This window comes from Lynx canadensis, chromosome A1 (assembly GCF_007474595.2).
Source record: "Lynx canadensis isolate LIC74 chromosome A1, mLynCan4.pri.v2, whole genome shotgun sequence".
Classification (NCBI taxonomy): Eukaryota; Metazoa; Chordata; class Mammalia; order Carnivora; family Felidae; genus Lynx; species Lynx canadensis.
In genome coordinates this window covers 78,895,954-78,916,141 of record NC_044303.2, presented here as the reverse complement: position 1 = coordinate 78,916,141, position 20,188 = coordinate 78,895,954, and the positions used below count along the sequence as shown (strand labels likewise).

Below are 20,188 nucleotides of genomic sequence, written 5' to 3'. Positions count from 1 at the left end.
AATTTTAATGAAAGTGGAGTATCAGCCTTCAGAGAGCTGCAAAACAGGGACACATCTGTCAAGGAGTGTTTGAGTGAGAGGTAGCAGGAAACAGGAGAAGGGGAGGGAAGTTCTCCTGGTGTCACAGAAGCCACGCTCTGAGTGCTGGGTTACTGTTCGCCGATTTCAGGACCGAGGACAAAACACCTAATTCTGTCCATCAGCTTGCAAGGTGGAGCCAACTCTTACTACTTAATGTAAATGCCAGTTAACCTCGGTATAAATGTATGCAGTACCCAGCACAGTGCTGACCTACAGCAGCCACTCAATAAACTGTACCTGCACTAACAGACGTAATCAAAAGAGAAAGAATATCTTATTAAATACAACATTTGTGGGATGCCTTGGTGGCTCAACTGGTTAAGCACCTGACTTCCGCTCAGGTCATGATCTTGAAGTTCTTGAGTTCGAGCCCCGCGTGGGGCTCTGTGCTGACAGCTCGGAGCCTGGAGCCTGCTTCGGATTCTGTGTCTCCCTCTCTCTCTGCTCTTCCCCCGCTCGTGCTCTGTCTCTCTCTCTCTCAAAAATAAATGAACATTAAATTTTTTTTTTAATTTTTAGAAGTACAGTATCTGTAAAACCACCATGAGCTAGCGTCTAATAAGTCACCCACCCCTCTCTGCGTGCAGTATTTGGCGGGGCCCTGAATGCAAGCTCCAAACAGCATGGGCAGAATGCAGTGGCTGAAGGAGAGAAGGAAGGGCAGTTCAGCCCCAGCTCCTTGAAATGCTGAGGATGGTATATCCGGTCTGACTCCTTCCCTTCTTCCCCTCACTCTTACCATACGATACATTTGACAAAAGCAGCAATGAGGAAGCAAAATAATTTCAAAGGCAAGAAATGGTTCTAAAGCTCCATGCCCAGACTATGCAGCCCAACGGTGGTAACAGCTTCAAGTATAGCATCTGAGGCAAACCAGAAAAAATGCCAGAATGCGCTTTCTTATGACCGCTACTGACAAAAAGGCAATGTGCCCTGAGGTATATGTGAGAACTCTTTGCAAATCTGTTCCTTAAAGAGAACCCACATGGAACAAAATACTTTGGTGAAAGATTGAGTAGAAACTTACAGGCACTTCTGAAAGAGATCTCCAAAAAATCCAACCGCTTCGCTTATTTCCAGGTTAACTTACCACTTAGTTTCTTTGAAAGTCTGTCCTCCAGCCAGTGGCCCCACAAAGCATAATAGACCCTTCACTATTGCTTAGGAGCCATGATTTGCAAACGAAAAGAAAACTTCCTCACAATTCTGCCCTGTCTTCAAGGACAAACTCCAAAGAACTGCTAAAGCTTCAAACAAATCAGAGCGAAGATAGCAAACCATTTTTATAAAAAGATAAGCAAAACTGTAAGAGTCCCCCCAAAATGAAACTTAACATCACTGAACAAAAAGAATAACAGATACTGATCCAAAGGGCAATCAAATGCAAACAGGAATAAGAAGCACATGTTCTCATGAAACACCTACTCTCTATGCCCTGCATCATTTTACATTTATCATTGCTGTTGGATTGGGAAATCGAGCAGAGATGCTATTTTATGAGGTACGTTCAGCAAGCAACCCCTCTCCTTCTGAAATATTCATGCCACCGAAGGAAACAGGTGAAGAAACTGTTAAATCTCAACACACTCAATTGCCATCTCTCTTCCCAAAGCTCAGCTGAGACATCATCGTTGAAAGCCCTGTGGCAGCCAGGAAGGAGGATGTCAGATGGGGTGTGCACCAGCAGAAACCTGTAACAGAGCGGATTACCCCGGATGACCGCCAATGAACGAGGCCGCGAAGGAAGAACCCATCATCTTGCCACAGGACATCCCTCCTGTACTTGAGTCGGACCAACCAAGGGACCGTGGGGCTTCTATCCGCCCACAATCACGAGAACTTAGGGAACTGAATCAGAAGATTCATGCATCTCTGGTCTCAAGCAAAGACTTTCCCATGGGTTCCCACTGTTTAAGCAGAGAGAGAAAACTAAAAGCATTTAACTTTCTCCAGATGCTAGAATGTTGGCAGATAATGCAGGAGGCGATACCATCGGGGAATCCATTCATTCATTAAGAACTATGTATTAAGCCTTTATTATAATTAAAATGTACTTTGATTTTTAAATGATGGTAAATCTTTATGGTAATAAAAATCTCAAAACCTGTATTACTACCACTTAAAATTTTATAACAGTTGAGATGATACTGGAACACATTTTTACAGCTCCCGCTGTAAGCATTCTGAGGTCAATAATTATTACGCTGGGAGCACATAAATGTTTATTGTGGCCCTGCTGTCATGCGAAGTTACCACCCATGTCAAGAAAACAAAACATGTAAGAAAGAAAGGGTAGTTGTAAAATGCCACGTAAACTGGTGTGGATGGCATTTACAGTCACGCTGGAGAAGTCTGTACACGTTTCCACATATGACAGCAGTTTAAAGGGACACAGGGGAGGACGGGCACCTAGCAGTGGGCAGACCTGTTAGGGCCTGGGTCTGTGGCACCAAGAGCTGAATCCCCATCTGCCAGACAAAAGATGAAAAGCCAAAGTGTAGCGATATAAACATAGTTATTTAACACGAAATAGATATTGCCATGACCGTGAATAATAGTGTTGTAAAAACAGAGAAAGTAACGAAAATTTGGATAAAATGTCTAAAGTAGGAGAAGACTTGGGGCGCCTGGGTGGCTCCGTCAGTTAAGCATCCGATTTTAGCTTAGGCCATGATGGCAAGGTTCATGGGATCAAACCCCACATCAGACTCTGTGTTGGAAGTGCAGAGCCTGCCTGGAATTCTCTCTCTCTCCCTCTCTCTCTGTCTGCCCCTCCCCGGCTTGTTCTCTCGCTCTCTGTCAAAAATAAATCAACATTAAAAATAAAATAAAATAGGGGCACCTGGGTGGCTCAGTCGGTTAAGCGTCTGACTTCGGCTCAGGTCATGATCTCACAGTTAGTGAGTTCAAGCCCTGCATCAGGCTCTGTGCTGACAGCTCGGAGCCTGGAGCCTGCTTTGGATTCTGTGTCTCCTTCTCTCTCTGCCCCTCCCCTGCTCATGCTTTCTCTCTCTCTCTCTCTCTCTCTCTCTCTCAAAAGTAAGTAAAAACATTACAAATAAAACAAAATAGGGGCACCTGGGTGGCTCAATCAGTTGAGTGTTTGACTTCGGCTCAGGTCATGATCTCACGGTCTGTGAGTTCGAGCCCCGCATCGGGCTCTGTGCTGACAGCTCAGAGCCTGGAGCCTGTTTCAGATTCTGTGTCTCCCTCTCCCTCTGCCCCTCCCCCACTTGTGCTGTGTCTCCCTCTGTTTCAAAAATAAATAAAAATTTTTAAAAATTAAAAAAAATAATAAAATAAAAAATAAAAGAGGAGAATACTTAAATAAGGACATTTATATGACACAACTGCGTATTACTAAACCACCATGTAGAAGAAAATTTTAGGACCTGGGGATGTGCAGAAAGTGTATATAAAAAGAAAAGCTACCAATACATACATGTACACATCATATCAGGTAAATTCTGTGTAAATTCTGACATGTGGGGAGGGGAGACACAGAGGACAGAACACATCAAAACATACTCAGTGATTAGCTCTATGCAATGGAATTATTAGTGATTTTTAATTTTCTTCTTTACATGTATGGGTTTCCTTCAATTTTCTACAATAAATGTGTGACATTTATATTGAGAAAAGTATTCTTCAAAATAAACAATGAACAACACTCTGAAACAAGATGAAAACACAGGACTGTTCTCTTGGGTCCCGGATGAGTTTCAAATCTACTAAAGTCAAAGGTGAGGAGTAAAACTTTAGACAAGTCAATGATTATCTGGCAAGCAAACCTGAGTAACGTTTGAATCAATGAGTGGCCACGATATAATTAAAGGTCAACGATCCAATTAAAAGATACAATTTCATAAGGAACCACGGTGAATGAGTGTTTCCGAGAAAAAGCTGAGACAAGAAATCATGGGTTCCACGTTAATAAAGAGCCCCCTATGGTGAGGGTAAATTGAACATAATTTGAAGGTATTGTGCAATTCACTTATATTACGTGTCCTACTAAGCCACTCATTTATTTCCCTTCATATCATGGTTTTGTGTGAACCACACAATATTCATTGACAAAGACCTTGCACGAAATGAGGCAGTGTCTTTCTACCTCACTGATTTTCATTTAATTATTCTCTAATACCATTCAGTGTTCCCTGCTTTTTAAAAGGCTTATTTTCACTGAGATATCACCTCACACCAGTCAGAGTGGCTAAAATGAACAAATCAGGAGACTATAGATGCTGGAGAGGATGTGAAGAAATGGGAACCCTCTTGCCCTGCTGGTGGGAATGCAAACTGGTGCAGCTGCTCTGGAAAATAGTGTGGAGGTTCCTCAAACAGTTAAAAATAGACCTACCCTATGACCCAGCAATAGCACTGCTAGGAATTTACCCAAGGGATACAGGAGTGCTGATGCATAGGGGCACTTGTACCCCAATGTTTATAGCAGCACTTTCAACAATGGCCGAATTATGCAAAGAGCCTAAATGTCCATCAACTGACGAATGGATAAAGAAGATGTGGTTTATATACACAATGGAATACTACTTGGCAATGAGAAAGAATGAAATCTGGCCATTTGCAGCAACGTGGATGGAACTGGAGGGTATTATGCTAAGTGAAAGAAGTCAGGCAGAGAAAGACAGATACCATATGTTTTCACTCTTATGTGGATCCTGAGAAGCTTAACAGAAGACCATGGGAAAGGGGGAAGGGGAAAAAAAAGTTACAGAGAGGGAGGAAGGCAAACCATAAGAGACTCTTAAAAACCGAGAATAAACTGAGGGTTGATGGGGGGTGTGAGGGAGGGGAGGGTGGGTGATGGGCATCGAGGAGGGCACCTGTTGGGATGAGCACTGGTTGTTGTATGGAAACCAATCTGACAATAAATTTCATTAAAAAAATAAATACATAAAATAAAAGGCTTATTTTGTTCATCCGAACACTCCATACTTTGCTCGGAGAAAATACAGCCTTTTCTGGTTTTGTTTACCGGCAAACTGTGAATGTGGACAATTGATATTTTCTGTCCCTAAATACCTTGCGTTAATGGTCCTCATGTGTGATTTATCTCTGGTGCCTTATGGTATCAGCTCCCCTCTTTTTCTTTCTTTAGTCTAGCATATTCTATTACAGTTTTAATGTTCCACACTGCGATATTTATACACATACGAAAGGGAAACGACACAGAGTGTATATGTCCTTGCATTTGAGCTTGGGACACAATTTGAAACTTTCCTAGCATTTACTTCCCCACGTTTGAATGACTAGCTTCTCCCGTTAATTCCCACTCCGCCATCCACAAGGAAACTCTCTAGCCATGTTTCCCCTGGACACTCACGACAGCACCAGCTTCTGGTTTGCCTTCTAAATCTGGCTCCTCTCTTCCAGTTTTCTCTTCAGCCTCCTGTTTCTCTAACAGTCTTTTAACTGGTATACGTTGGACCATCTTTCAAATGTTCTTTCACTTTTTTTCATTTCTTTTTATTTAAAATTTTTTTAATGTTTATTTATTTTTTTTTATTTTTTTTTCAACATTTTTATTTATTTTTGGGACAGAGAGAGACAGAGCATGAACGGGGGAGGGGCAGAGAGACAGGGAGACACAGAATCGGAAACAGGCTCCAGGCTCCGAGCCATCCGCCCAGAGCCTGATGCGGGGCTCGAACTCCCGGACCGCGAGATCGTGACCTGGCTGAAGTCGGACGCCCAACCGACTGCGCCACCCAGGCGCCCCTATGTTTATTTATTTTTGAGAGAAACAGAGACGAATGCGAGTGGCTTGGGGGAGAGAGAGAGAGGGAGACACAGAATCCAAAGCAGGCTCCAGGCTCCGAGCCGTCAGCACAGAGCCCGACGCAGGGCTCATACTCACGAGCTGTGAGATCATGACCTGAGCCGAAGTCGGACGCTCAACCGACTGAGCCACCCAGGCACTCTAAGTTCTTTCATTTTGACGGGGTGACCTGATTTACTCGAGGGCTTCTTTTCCCATGTGTGTAGATGAGACTCTCTCTCTTGAGTTCCAGAAACAATGCCTCCTGGACGTCCCCCAGTGGATCTTCCATGGATTCTGACCTTGACATGTTCAAAAAGGAACGCATAGCCCTCCCACAGAAAACTTTTTTTTCTCTGATGGTCTTTGCACCACCCCTTCCAATTTCCCAAACACAGATGGCTTGGAGTCATTTTTAAATTCCCTCTCCATGGGGCGCCTGGGTGGCGCAGTCGGTTAAGCATCCGACTTCAGCCAGGTCACGATCTCGCGGTCCGTGAGTTCGAGCCCCGCGTCGGGCTCTGGGCTGATGGCTCAGAGCCTGGAGCCTGCTTCCGATTCTGTGTCTCCCTCTCTCTCTGACCCTCCCCCGTTCATGCTCTGTCTCTCTCTGTCCCAAAAATAAAATAAACGTTGAAAAAAAAAATAAATTCCCTCTCCTTCTTTGATGTTAAACGACCCACATTACTACTGATTTCACCTTCAAAATATACCATCAGTATTTCCTTCACTCTCATCACCACATCCTAAGCCCAGAGTGACTCACCAGCATTTCAGGTCATGTTCTTGCAAAGGCATTGCTTCCACTGAGGGGCCTCTTCTGTCTTAGTCCACGTGTGCGCAGGGCCACGGGGGTGAGGTCCACACACAGCCTACTTACCCCATCCCAACCCTCACCCGAAGCTGAGATTTGATGTGAGGCACGCATAAAAATATTGATGTAAATATATTAATATGTATACACTAAGAAACAAATTAGTGTTTATGCTCACTCTCACCTTCTCTCCTACACAATATCCACGTTTAAGGCCAAAGACCCTTTGGTTGCTCTGTTGCTCATGTATCCTTAGGAGCAAGCCTAGCACACAGCACACAGAGGACCCTCAATAAAAAAATGTATTTAATGAATGAATGAATGAATGAATGCACATAATTCGCCAGAGATATTTTTGAAAATAGTGTTTCCATTTTTATCCTGAGTTTGAGGAGAAGACTCCCTCCCAGCTTATTGAGAATGGCTTTTTTTTGTTCTAAAATATCATCAGAATTTGTACTAATCCAGAGCATAGTACGTGCAAGAAGAAGCAGGTGAATCTGACTGCCGTAGGAAAGGTTAAACCCGTCAGGATTCAAGGATCCCTGAGCAGATCCATCAATGGCGTTGTGCCAGGTGGAGAGGTGGCTTCCTCTCCAAACCCAGCCCCAGGCCCCTGGGACAGTTCAAATAAGTCTTTCGATGAGATGATGTGACAAGGTCCCTGCCAGACTCTGCAATCCTATAACCCTATTCCATGTTTTGAGGTCTCTTTCGCATCTTCGTATCTGCAGTTCTCAGATGAGGGTGCAGAAGTGGTATAAAAATTATAAGGCAAAGAAGCTACCTTCAAGGTATTTACAGTTTATTTAAAGGGTCCAGTTAAATTTACGAAATAATCCCCATCCTCATCAAAGCCCAAGAAAGGCAGTAGATACAGAAGCGTGGCACAAATGGGACGGACATGAATTTTGGAAACAAACCCCAGGTGGATCCTCACCTGGTTGTGTCGCTGGCTGTGAAAACCCCGGGCAATGACGTCATTAAGACCGACTGTCATCTCACTCGGAGAGGAGACGGAAGTGAAGTCTCTTAAACTATTCTATTGTTGAGAATTTCTCGTTATCAGCGACCTTCCAATTAACTCTCCCCAATCTCAGACTGATGCTCTGAAAGTTCTGTCCCTGCACATTTTCACTACTGACTAAACTCTGCTCAGAGGAGGTAACAGAGGTGAGGGCACTGGGTCCTGGTGGAACCAGCCCCTCACACATCGATGTCCTTTCTCCTCTCCAGCTTCACTGAGGAGCTTCTGTGACTTTTACCTGCATTTCATGGCATAGTATGTTTTTAAGAGATGTCTCCCAGGTGTCACGGTCAAATGCATTTGGGGGTCCCTGCAGAATCTCTATCTTAGAACTCCACACCGCCCCAGAGCACTGTGAAGCCTCCACCTGCTGGACGGGTCACAGTGAGACGGGAAGCCCTGGGCCAAGTGCTTGGGGCACTACTGAGCTAGACTGAGTCCCAGGGACAGTCTGTAAGGACCTCATCAGGAGGCACCTGGACTGGGGATGCCCAAACCCTTTTCTTTAATGGTAACCCTTTTTTAAATTTTTTTTAATTTTTTTTTAACATTTATTTATTTTTGAGACAGGGAGAGACAGCATGAACGGGGGAGGGTCAGAGAGAGAGGGAGACACAGAATCTGAAACAGGCTTCAGGCTCTGAGCTATCAGCACAGAGCCCGATGCGGGCTCAAACTCACGGACTGCGAGACCATGACCTGAGCCAAAGTCGGACGCTTAACTGACTGAGCCACCCAGGCGCCCCAATGGTAACCCTTTTAGTTACCAGTTTCATTATTTAAGAATGGAGGCAGGTGGTAACTGTGTCCCCACGGATGAGGGCAGCAGGACAGGTGAGTGTCAGAACCAAGGACGTAATTCTAGAACCGATGTTTGCCGATTCTGAGAACCAGTTCATGTGGAAAGCAGCACTCTGGCCTGGACCTACTCCTCACGGGCTCTAAAGGGAGGGCCCCGTGCTGCACAGGCTCACAGCTGTCATAGCTGTGTTGTCTTGTGCTTCCTGGAAACATTATTTTATTTCTGCCCCCAGCCTTAGAGTCATGTGGAAACTGCCATCAAACACTTCTCTTGCTTCTGTTACTACTTGCAGATTTATTCCCCTTCTACTTCCTCTAGGCTGACAGAAAATACTGGATGGTGACTGGATTTTTCTATGGCATCGTTTTGGTTTGGCTCCCTTCTTTTTTTTTTTTTTTAATTTACTTTCTCAAGCCAAAAAAGTTATCTTATCTTTTATTATATTCCTTATTCCTATATACACTCCCACCTGACTCCTAGTCTGCCAAGTTGTAAGCCAAACTTTTTAGTAAAAGTCTTCAATTATTACAGAAAAGGGTGAAAGCACTTCTGTCTGCCAAATGGTTCCCACACTAGGTATTCTTGCATACTCTGTGTACCCCGGGCAGTCAGACGGAGCGAAATTCAAACGTGTCTTAGTTTTTCTACACTTTTCCCACATCACATCTTTCCTCCTCATTTTCCTTCTCAGTTGCCAGGTAAATGCAGATTGCTGATTTCTCCTAAATCTCAACCGGCCGAAGATTTAATAAACGGCATGAAATGACATGTGCCCACCAGACAAAATACCAAAATCACATGAATGATAGCAAACCAGGGGATAAAGTGTGTGTGTTTTCTGAGACACAGTGTGTTTTCTTACTCCCGCCCCATCTCCACAAAAACAACTAGCAGCTATTCAAGTTATATTATCTGCAAATTACACAATTCTTAAAGTTAAAACCTTCTTAGGTGTTAGGATTTTTTTTTTTAAACACAGACTACAATCATTAAGGGAACACAGCCTACCAAGCCTTCAAAGAGTGATTTCATTTGGCAAGTCCTGGCTCAAGCTTTCTGAATTAAATTTTATATATATATAGGGGCGCCTGGGTGGCGCAGTCGGTTAAGCGTCCGACTTCAGCCAGGTCACGATCTCGCGGTCCGTGAGTTCGAGCCCCGCGTCGGGCTCTGTGCTGACTGCTCAGAGCCTGGAGCCTGTTTCCGATTCTGTGTCTCCCTCTCTCTCTGCCCCTCCCCCGTTCATGCTCTGTCTCTCTCTGTCCCAAAAATAAATAAACGTTGAAAAAAAAAAATTTTAAATTTTATATATATATAAATATATATGCATATATGTATATATAAATATACATATACATATATGCATATATGTATATATAAATATATGTATATACAAATTATATATATGTATATATAAATATGTATATATATGCATATATGTATATATGTATATATATGTATATATATGTATATATATGCATATATGTATATATGTATATATATGATATCATAGAAAATTATAGATAGAAATTATATATATATTAGATATCATAGAAAATTATAGATAGAAATTATATATATATTAGATATCAGAAAATTATAGATAGAAATTATATATATATTAGATATCAGAAAATTATAGATAGAAATTATATATATTACATATCAGAAAATTATAGATAGAAATTATATATATATTAGATATCATAGAAAATTATAGATAGAAATTATATATATATTAGATATCAGAAAGTTATAGATAGAAATTATATATATATATATTAGATATCATAGAAAATTATAGATAGAAATTATATATATATATATCTCATAATATCTTCACTTAAAATGAAAAAAAATCTAAAGACTAAATTACCTAACATCATATTTCTGTGAATATTAAAATACCCAGATCTGTGCTCGCTTCGGCAGCACATATACTAAAATACCCAGATCTGGTTGTTGTAACAGATATAATATTGAAAAAGAAATGAGGGTGTCAAGAATCATGAATGACAACAATGGTATTACAGGAAAGTACCAGAAATATGCACTGTTCTGGGTCTGTGTTTACGAGCCCTCCCAACACGAGCAAGCAGTGTGCAGTATCCTGGTACGATAATGTGCTTTTCCAATGCGGTTTAAGGACTGAATGTTTCTTTAAATTTGACTGTGAAGGAATTTCTTATCTTGTGGAGCTTGATTTATTAATAAACATTGCATCCAAGTCCCCGGGATGAGTTCAGAATTAAGTAAAAAACACTCTGTCACCCACAGCTAGCAGCCAGTATGGCGGTCAGGCGTGCTCTTCCAATGGAGGTAAAGAGGGAGCCGTAATGACCGGGATCAGAAAACCAATGTTTCTCTATGCTCATGGGAATGTCTTGACCCTTTTCTCTTCTCTTTAGCTGAACAGACTGTATGAAAATCTAACCACCTCAGAACTACGGGGTGGTCGAAACAGTGATCACTTACAGAAGTGGTTCAATGCAAGTCATTGCTAATAAAATATAAACTCCTAAGCAATGCTACATAGAGGGCACACAGTAGGGGAAAATCTGCATGGGATACTGATCATCGACCTACAGGGAATGAACACTGAGAAAAAACACAACTTGAACCAAAAGTCAAGGCATATGATAGCAAGTTATTTTCTTTCACTGCTCTATACACAATTCAGCGCTACCTACGTAGAAGGCACATTCCAAATCGAAAGGCAGTCATATTGTATAAGGACTCCCGGGCTATGACACCCACAAAGGGGTGATATTTCATCATCCCAAAGCCGTTCTTGAGATGTAACCTTGAACACAAGGTCGGGGGGCAGGGGGTGAGAAACAAAGCAGAGCAGAAATGCCACATGATGCTTCTAAGTAAGTACTTCCAGGCATCTCTGACCCTACAGTAGCCCACGTCCCACACAAACTTGCTGTGGGGCACGATGGCACAGCCCTTCTCATGCAGGGTTCTGGACTTGGCTACTTTGTCAGTCTTCCAAGGACTGAACTATTAGATACACTCCAGAGGTACAGGCCAGCCATTTCACGTGAGGAGTGTCTTAGAGCATCACGGCGTAATTCTTATGCTGAAATCCAGTTGGCAACAGCTAGGAAAAACTCAGTTACGTGCTTCTAGTTTAGAAAGAGCCAGATGCGTAGACATCCGTATCCGTCCTCAGAGCTCTCTTTAGTTGAACTTCTTCCACTCAGTCATGGAGGAAATAAAACTGATGATTATGTTCCATTGTAAATAGCAGCTCTTTTAAATTACAAATTACTCATCATTTTTAAGCGTGAGAAACTGGAAACAGCTGAAATTCCCCAAAAGTATTACAGCATCTAAACTCTAGAACACTGTGCAGCCTCTAAATACACGTTTCACAAAATACTTAAAAACATGGAATAATTTTGCGATATTGCAAAGAAACCGTATGGACTACGTGGGTGCTATGCTCACCCCCACAAAGAACCAGGAAGCTGTGCATTAAAACGATAACGTTGACTTTCTCTGAGCTGTGGGATTGTGGGGGACTTTTATGTTCTTTTGGTTTTTCTATATTTTTCAATGCTTCTGAAATAAATGTGAATTGCTTCTGTGATTAGAAAAATATCACATCTTGGGGTGCCCGGGTGGCTCAATTGGTTAAGTGTCCGACTTCAGCTCAGATCATGATCTTGTGGTTCGTGGATTTGAACCCCACATCGGGCTCTCTGCTGACAGCTCGGAGCCTGGAGCCTGCTTCGGATTCTGTGTCTCCCTCTCTCTCTGCTCCTCCCCTGCTCACGCTCTCTCTCTCAAAAATAAATAAACATTAAAAAAATTTTTTTAAAAAGAAAAACAATATGTCTTACTAAAAGGACATTCAGAAATTAAATCTAAATGCTTTACAATATTAAATTATTAAATTTTTTAAATTGTCTTAAATGTAGATGAAAAAAGGTTATAATGGAAAGCACTTTTGAAGAAGTATAATTTACCAAAAATGGGAGCTTACATAAATGAACAGGGAAGCCTAAGGAAGTTTTCCTTATGCCTTGGACGTGGACACATGTGTGTCTCAAACTTTCCAAGCCTGGGAAAAACCAAAAGGACTCATGTTTCTGTCAGATGCCTATGAAAGTGTATTTCTCTGTCCTTCAAAGAATTTTATGTCAAGTCATAGAAAAATCACGAAGCACACACTATTGCCCGTTTTCTGAAATCCTTTTCATGGTCTTAGTCCCAGTGAATATTGAGTGAGAATTTTCACCGTAAGGTCAGGATGGATTTTCACTATAGATTTTAGTGATGGGAAGGTTTAGGCCGTGGTAGGACATACAACAAACAGAAGTCAAACTCTTAGAAACACAGAGGAGAAGGGTGGTCACCAGGGGCTGGGGTCGGGGAGATGGGGAGCTACTGGGCAGAGAACCAGCCTCCAGTTACGGATGGATGGATGTGCTTTCAGGATCTAACATACAGGATGGTGACTGTACACTTGAGTTTTGCTAAGACAGTAGATCTTCCTACCACATTCTTACCACAACAGAAGAAGAATTACTGGCCACTACGTGAGTTGGTGGATGTATATTAATTAATCTGAATGTGGTAATCATTTCACAAAGTATGCTTAGATCAGATCATCACGTTGTACACTTAAAAAACATACAATCATGGGGCGCCTGGGTGGCTCAGTAGGTTAAGCATCCGACTTTGGCTCAGGTCATGATCTCACGGTGTGTGGGTTCGAGTCTCGCGTCAGGCTCTGTGCTGATGGCTCGGAGCCTGGAGCCTGCTTCCGATTCTGTGTCTCCTTCTATCTCTGCCCCTGCCCTGCTCACCCTCTGTCTCTCTCTCTTTCAAAAGTAAACATTAAAAAAATTTAAAATATATGTATACACAATCACGTTTATCAAGTATACCTCAATAAAGCAAAGAGGCTCTTGGGTTTAATGGCCACGAACAGGGGCTAAAAACCTGGATGTCTGCCCAAGTTCCTTTTTTGACCCACTTGCCTTCAGATCTAGTGAGATAAATTAAGTAGGGTAAACAATAAAATGTGCCTCCCGAGTCCACCACAGCGATGCCAACCGTGTTCTTGGCAAGGGCCACGCTGTGGTCCTTGCATGGACAGCAGCCAGCCTGGCCGCACCGAAGCATGGCCGAGAGGTGATAAGTGGGTCAGCAAACGCATACTGCTCTTCAGAGAACCTTGACTATAAAAATGAGAGAGACACTGAGGTGACAATTACAGGAAATACATTTGATCAGGGTTTTCCTTATTTTCTGAATTAATGGAAGATCCTGGGACCTAACTATGAATTTAAAAGAAGAGTCCAATAGAAAGACCATGGAAATGAGAGATGAAAAAGTAAGGAAGAAATCCTTCGAAGGGTGGAAATTAGTTGAATCTAGAGAGGACAGATGAGCACATAGTGTAGAGAGAACGAACACACACCTTTTGGAATGGAACAAAGGCTGTGAATAAATGGGGGGGGGGGAGGAATCAACAGTTTGTTGGGTGAAGCCAAACACATTCAAGCCTGAAAACTTATTTTGTCAGTGGAGTTGAAGGCAAGATAAACTGTTAAGAAAGAGGTCGAATATCATATGTAGGGTCATTTACATAAAAAGATGGGGCACCTTGGTGGCTCAATCGGTTGAATGTCCGACTTTGGCCAGGTCCTGATCTCATGGTTCATGAGTTCAAGCCCCACGTCGGGCTCTGTGCTGACAGCTCAGAGCCTGGAACCTGCTTCAGATTCTGTGTCTCCCTCTCTCTGCTCCTCCCCCATTCAAGTTCGTTCTCTCTCTCTCTCTCTCTCTCTCTCTCTCTCTCAAAATAAAAGGAATAAATATTAAGAAAAAAAATTTTTAAGTTGATAAAGACATCAGCTCTGCCACAGGTCTTGGAGAATCAGACTTACCCTGAACCATCTGGAGTTATAGCTCATTTTCTAGGGAGAAATATAATCTTAAACAGCAGCGTGCCCCATGTCTTAATATTTAAATCAAAGTGATGGGAAAGATAAATTGTAACGAAACAATATAAAAACTTCATACTAGTATAGAATGGTCCAAGCAACTAACGAGTAAAGTCTGGGAATGAGTTAATTTTGACCTCTCAGTTGAAGCCACTAACAAAGTAAGCAACATGCTTTTGAAATATCATTTACTGTTTCAGTTATGACAGAATTGTTAGTTCCCAGAAACTAACACCCATTAAATGCGGCACCCATTAAAATGATCTGGTTCCACACTGCCCACCAGACACGGTCCATGACACCCTCTATCCAACAGGCAAAAAAATCGCAAACATCAGACGTTCAAACACAAAAAGCCAAGGATCGAAAAAAACCTTCCGTGTGCGTTGTTGTGGCCAATGGTAAAGATACTGCTGAGCTCCCGTTAGTAAATGATTGTCCACCTGCTAACATTTTCCCTGCACCTGATTTCAAGGAATGAAAAGCCATTCAAACATCTCCTGGGAGTATGTAACAGAGAAAATTCACCACTACCCTGGGGCACCTGGGGGGCTCAGCTGGGTTAACTGTCTGGCTCTTGACTTTGGCTCAGGTCATGATCTCGCAGTTCTGTGCTGGCACTGCAGAGCCTGCTTGGAGTTCTCTCTCTTTCACTCTCTGCCCAGCCCCTGCCTATGTGCTCTGTCTCTCTCGTTCTCAAAATAAATAAATACTTTTTAAAAAAATAATAAGCGAATAAATAAAACTAATTAAAATGACACTGTATCCTTCAATTGTCTATTACTCACTTCTTGTAATTATGTATCAGAGCTACCCTTTATAGAGTAAGATTTATTAAATAATGCCAGGACATGTGGAATATCAAATTATAGCCTCCCAAGTTTTTCAACAGGAAAAGAGAAAAAGCCCGAGATGATCTGTCAGTAACACGGGTGAATCATTTTCTCCAGTATAAATAAGCACCCCGCAGTGTTTGACTCAATTAAATTATTCTCCTTTCAAAATAATGAGCTCCAAATGAAAGGGATTTGTTTCATATGGTTCCAAATGCCACGGGCTGTTACAGTGTTCAGATTTGCCCCAGCTTTGGAAGGGGCCGCACTGCGCCATCAGATGTGAAAATTCAGAAAACCGCAATAAATACAAATCTTTTATCCAAAGTCACAGGAGGAAAGAGGGGAGAAGAGAGCAAGCAGACCCAGAGACCACCCTGAGCGCAGTCCCGTGGCACCTGATGGCAGAGGGAAGCCGGCTGGTGAGCCAAGTGCCTAAGCAGGTTCTGAGCGTATCCTATAAGCGCCCACTCAATGTGTGCTTCCAGACACGACGCAGACACATACATGTATAAACATGTTGGAATAAATGTGAAATCGAGATTTTCAAGAGAATAAATCCTGACATGACTGGAGTTCATCAATTATCAGCTTTTGAGATTTATTCCTAATAGAAAAGCTTGTTAAAATCTGGGAAATGGCAAATTACCTTGAAATTATTAAAAAAAAAAAAAACAAGGTAAAATATTGAGCTATAGAACATTAGTGTTTGAATATAGTGCAAATCAGAAAATATTTTCAAAAAATCAGATAATGTAAGATGAAAAATAAAAATGTACATATGGGAGATGCCCAACAATCACTAAAACAAGGTAAGTAAAAAAATTCGCAGTGGAAAAACTATTATGATATATATTATGTTATATATATAATTAAATTCATGTATTTATATATAACATAAATATATATGTATATATATTTATATATAAATATAAAAATTATAGTGCATTATTTTATTGGGACCCAAAACATTTAGATTTGAGATTTTATTCTATTATATAACCTCTCTGATATCTGATTTCTTTGCATAAAAATAGAGATTATATATTAAGTGTGTTGCTCACGTCATAGAAATACTCTATTTTCCCAGTGAGGTATTTGTAAAACTTTGAGGAAACTCCAAAGCCCTATTTAACTACGTGCTGGAAATTATAAAACTCATATTTCTTTTGGTCTAAGTTTTGAAAAGTTACTGCAGAAACCCATCATTTTCTTGGACCCACCCCAATTCCGAAAATATACTGGGTTTAGATGATTTCCATTTCATACTTAAAATTCCAGAAAGTATCAATTGTCTTGCTTAGTAATAAACACAGTGGGTCCTCATTATTCCTGTTTGCCGAATTATTTTGTAACACCAAGATGAGCACTTCGGGTACATGTCCATGGCCATTCGCACACATGCACGAACATTCCGGTCACCCAGTGCACATGCTGGGAGCTGAGCTCGTGTGAGACGATGCTGCGTCTTCTTGGTTCAGGGTCGTAGTGAAAAAAAGTCTTACTGTAGTCTATTTGGTGCCATGTTTTTCACACTTTTGTCCTTTTGTCGGTGATTTTGTTGCTTAAAATGAGCCCCAAGCATGGTGCTGAAGTGCTATCTACTGCTTCTAAGTGCAAGGAAGCTATGATGACCCTTATGGGGAAAATATGTGGGTGGATAAACTTCCTTCAGGCATGAGTTACAGTGTCACTGGCTGTGAGTTCGATGATGTTTATGAATTACCAGTATATATTTAAAAATGTGTCTTTACGGGGCGCCTAGGTGGCTCAGTTGGTTGAGTGCCCGGCCCTCGAGTTTGATTCAGGTCAAGATCCCAGGGTCGTGGGATCAAGCCCTGTGTCAGGCTCTGCGCTGGGCTTGGAGCCTGCTTATGATTCTCTCTCTCCCTCTGCCCCTCTCTCTAAAAATAAAAATTAAATAAAATAAAATAATAAAATGAAATGGTGTCTTTAAAACGAAAGACATCAAAAACAAGGTTCATACGAGGGCGACTGGGTGGCTCAGAAGGTTAAGCATCTGAGTGTTGGTTTAGGCTCAGGTCATATTCTCAGTTTCATGGGTTCAAGCCCAGTGTTGGGTTCTATGCTGACAGCTCGGAGCCTGGAGCCTGCTTAGGATTCTGTGTCTCCCTCTCTCTCTGCCCCTCTCCCACTCATGCTCTGTCTCTCTCTCTCTCTCTCTCAAAAATAAATACATATTTTAAAAAATTATAAAAAACAACAATGGGAATGACGGCCTTAGTAGTCCACTCTGGGGACTTCCGGCTCTGTATGAATTCTAGCATTAGCCATACGACAACAGATCACAGGGACTGGGGTTCAGATTAGGACACCAAACCTGGTCTCAGACACTATGTTCTGGCCTGCAACATTTGCACTGCCCTCTCTGAGCACCCGTCCCTCACCTATCGAAGGCAGGTGAAAGCTAGCACATATGTAGTAGGGTGAATTAATCCCTATGAAGCCTGTAGAAAAATACCAGGCACATATGAAGTGCTGTATAAAAGTCAAGTATTAGTATCTTCTAGAATTTTGTAGATCATTTGGCAAGAATACTGACAATATTCACAGTACCTAAACCTACTCCATCAACACAAACCACTTGTGATCCAATTAAAGTAGGAATGTTCGGGGCGCCTGGGTGGCGCAGTCGGTTAAGCGTCCGACTTCAGCCAGGTCACGATCTCGCGGTCCATGAGTTCAAGCCCCGCGTCGGGCTCTGGGCTGACGGCTCAGAGCCTGGAGCCCGTTTCCGATTCTGTGTCTCCCTCTCTCTCTGCCCCTCCCCCGTTCATGCTCTGTCTCCCTCTGTCCCAAAAATAAATAAACGTTGAAAAAAAATTTAAAAAAAAAAAAAATAAAGTAGGAATGTTCTAATGCTGTTCAGGATACGACAGCAACACACACATTCACACATCTCTACTTAACAAAAACCCACAATACGTAATTATCTCAACTCACCGAAATCTTTTTTTTATGTTTATTTATTTACTTTTGAGGGGGTGGAAAAAGGCAGAGAGAGAGGAAGAGAGAGAATCCCAAACAGGGTCCACGCTATCAGCAGAGGGCTCGAACCCACGAACCGTGAGATCACGACCCTGAGCCGAAACCAAGAGTCAGACGCGTAACCAGCTGAGCCACCCAGGTGACCGCCCCCTTTATAAAAATATGTTTATTTATTTATTTTTGAGAGAGAGAGAGAGATGGAATTGTTTCTCTAGACAAGGATTTCCTGACAATCTTGAAAAAGACGATTCAGATGCTTTTAACACAAATTCCAACCCTCTCGTCTTCGCACCAAAAGGGGCAGACCATCTATGACTCGTGTCCTTTCTCTCAAGTGCTAAATCCAATCCCACACCAAACACGGACAGCCTGACCTTGCACACGTGCAGATGCCAGTCACGTCCCACCACCCCACCGGGGCTAGCCTGGCAGCTGACAGCAGGGTGCTAAGTGCCCCCCATCCTTCCCCTCCGCTTGTTTGTTCTCAACACAGCAGGCAGTGACCTTCTCAGACATAAGTCAGATTGCATCATTTCTCCACCCAAACTCTCCAAAGGATCCCCGAGTCACCTGGGGTGAAAGGAGATTCCAATGTCCCGCCCACTGGTGCCAGCAGATCCACCGCCTGTGTCTCCGACACTGGCCCCCCCTGCCCCCACCCGCTGCACTCCAGCTGCACTGGTTTCCTTGCTGTTCCACAAATACAAGACCCTTGCTATCCCCCCACACCCTGCTCACCTCGTGACTACCCCTCCATGTGGCTCATGGTTCACGTGTCACCTTCTCCATGAGGCCACCCCTTAATACTCTCTACTCCTCTCTTCTTGTCCTTCCAACGGTTCTCTGTGGGTGACATCCTGTGTATTTGACTCATTTGCGTGTTTGTCCTTCTCCCCGGTAGAATGTAAGCCCCACGAGGCAGGGATTTCTGCAGGGATTTCGGCTACTTTTGTTCACTGCTGACCCTCTTGGTACAGAACAAAAGGCACTCAAATATTTACGCAGTCTCTTACGCATCAATAATCTTTGGAAAACGGAGAGAATATTGGACAATGCAGTGCTAAACCAAGTACAATGGCATTTAATTCTGGAAATAAAATAAATCTCTCGTTTGGAGTTGTTGATGGGAACACGTTTCTATAGAAATTACAATTTTTAGGACAATGTGTTTCATCCATATTTATTTAAAAGTAAATTATTCCAGTGGATGGCTGGCTGGGCTGGCTCTTAGATGGTGGCAAGGAGACTATTCAGACTTGCTTAAGCCACTAATCAAATTTCTCAGTCTCCCTTTACTTGCTTTGGTTTGTTTTTGCCACGCTCTATAACGTCCAATGTCTTTTTGCCCACTGTGTAGCACCTAGAACATAGTGGTTATTCAACAATAATTTGCTGAATGAATGAATAAACTGTAATTTCTTCAAAGGCAGGAACTGTGTTGAAAGTGATAATCAATAAATATTAATTAAATGCGTGCTCAGTAAAGGAAGGTCACTAAGATAACTATCAGAAATAGAACTATGCATACGATGTGAGAAAAGGGAACTGCAGAACCAGGAAAATGTTAATTTGAAAACTACAGATTTGACCTCCAGCTCATACATGCAGTGAAGTCAAATTCTGTTGCTCAGTTCTGTCTGTTAAAGACACGCAATGTCATCAGACATTGAGAGGCACATGTTTTCAAAAAAATCCTGCACAACTTCTTAAAACCTTTGTTAGAGCTAAACTCACCAGAAAAAAAAATCCCCAATCCTAATTCCAAAATAATTAAAGTGTGGTGTGAGGGTCAATGTCAGCGTCTAAGCTCTACCCGAAAACAAGAGCGACAAGTAAATCTAGTGATTGTTATACTTAACGTTTTCATTTCCTCATAAAGA

General features: G+C 42.2%; 1 protein-coding gene across 1 annotated transcript in view; it reads right to left on the bottom strand.

The window, feature by feature from the left end:
• The window catches only part of MYO16 (myosin XVI), a 493,885-nt gene that overhangs the window by 382,866 nt on the left and 90,831 nt on the right, over positions 1–20,188 (bottom strand). The gene's annotated exons all lie outside the window — the stretch shown is intronic.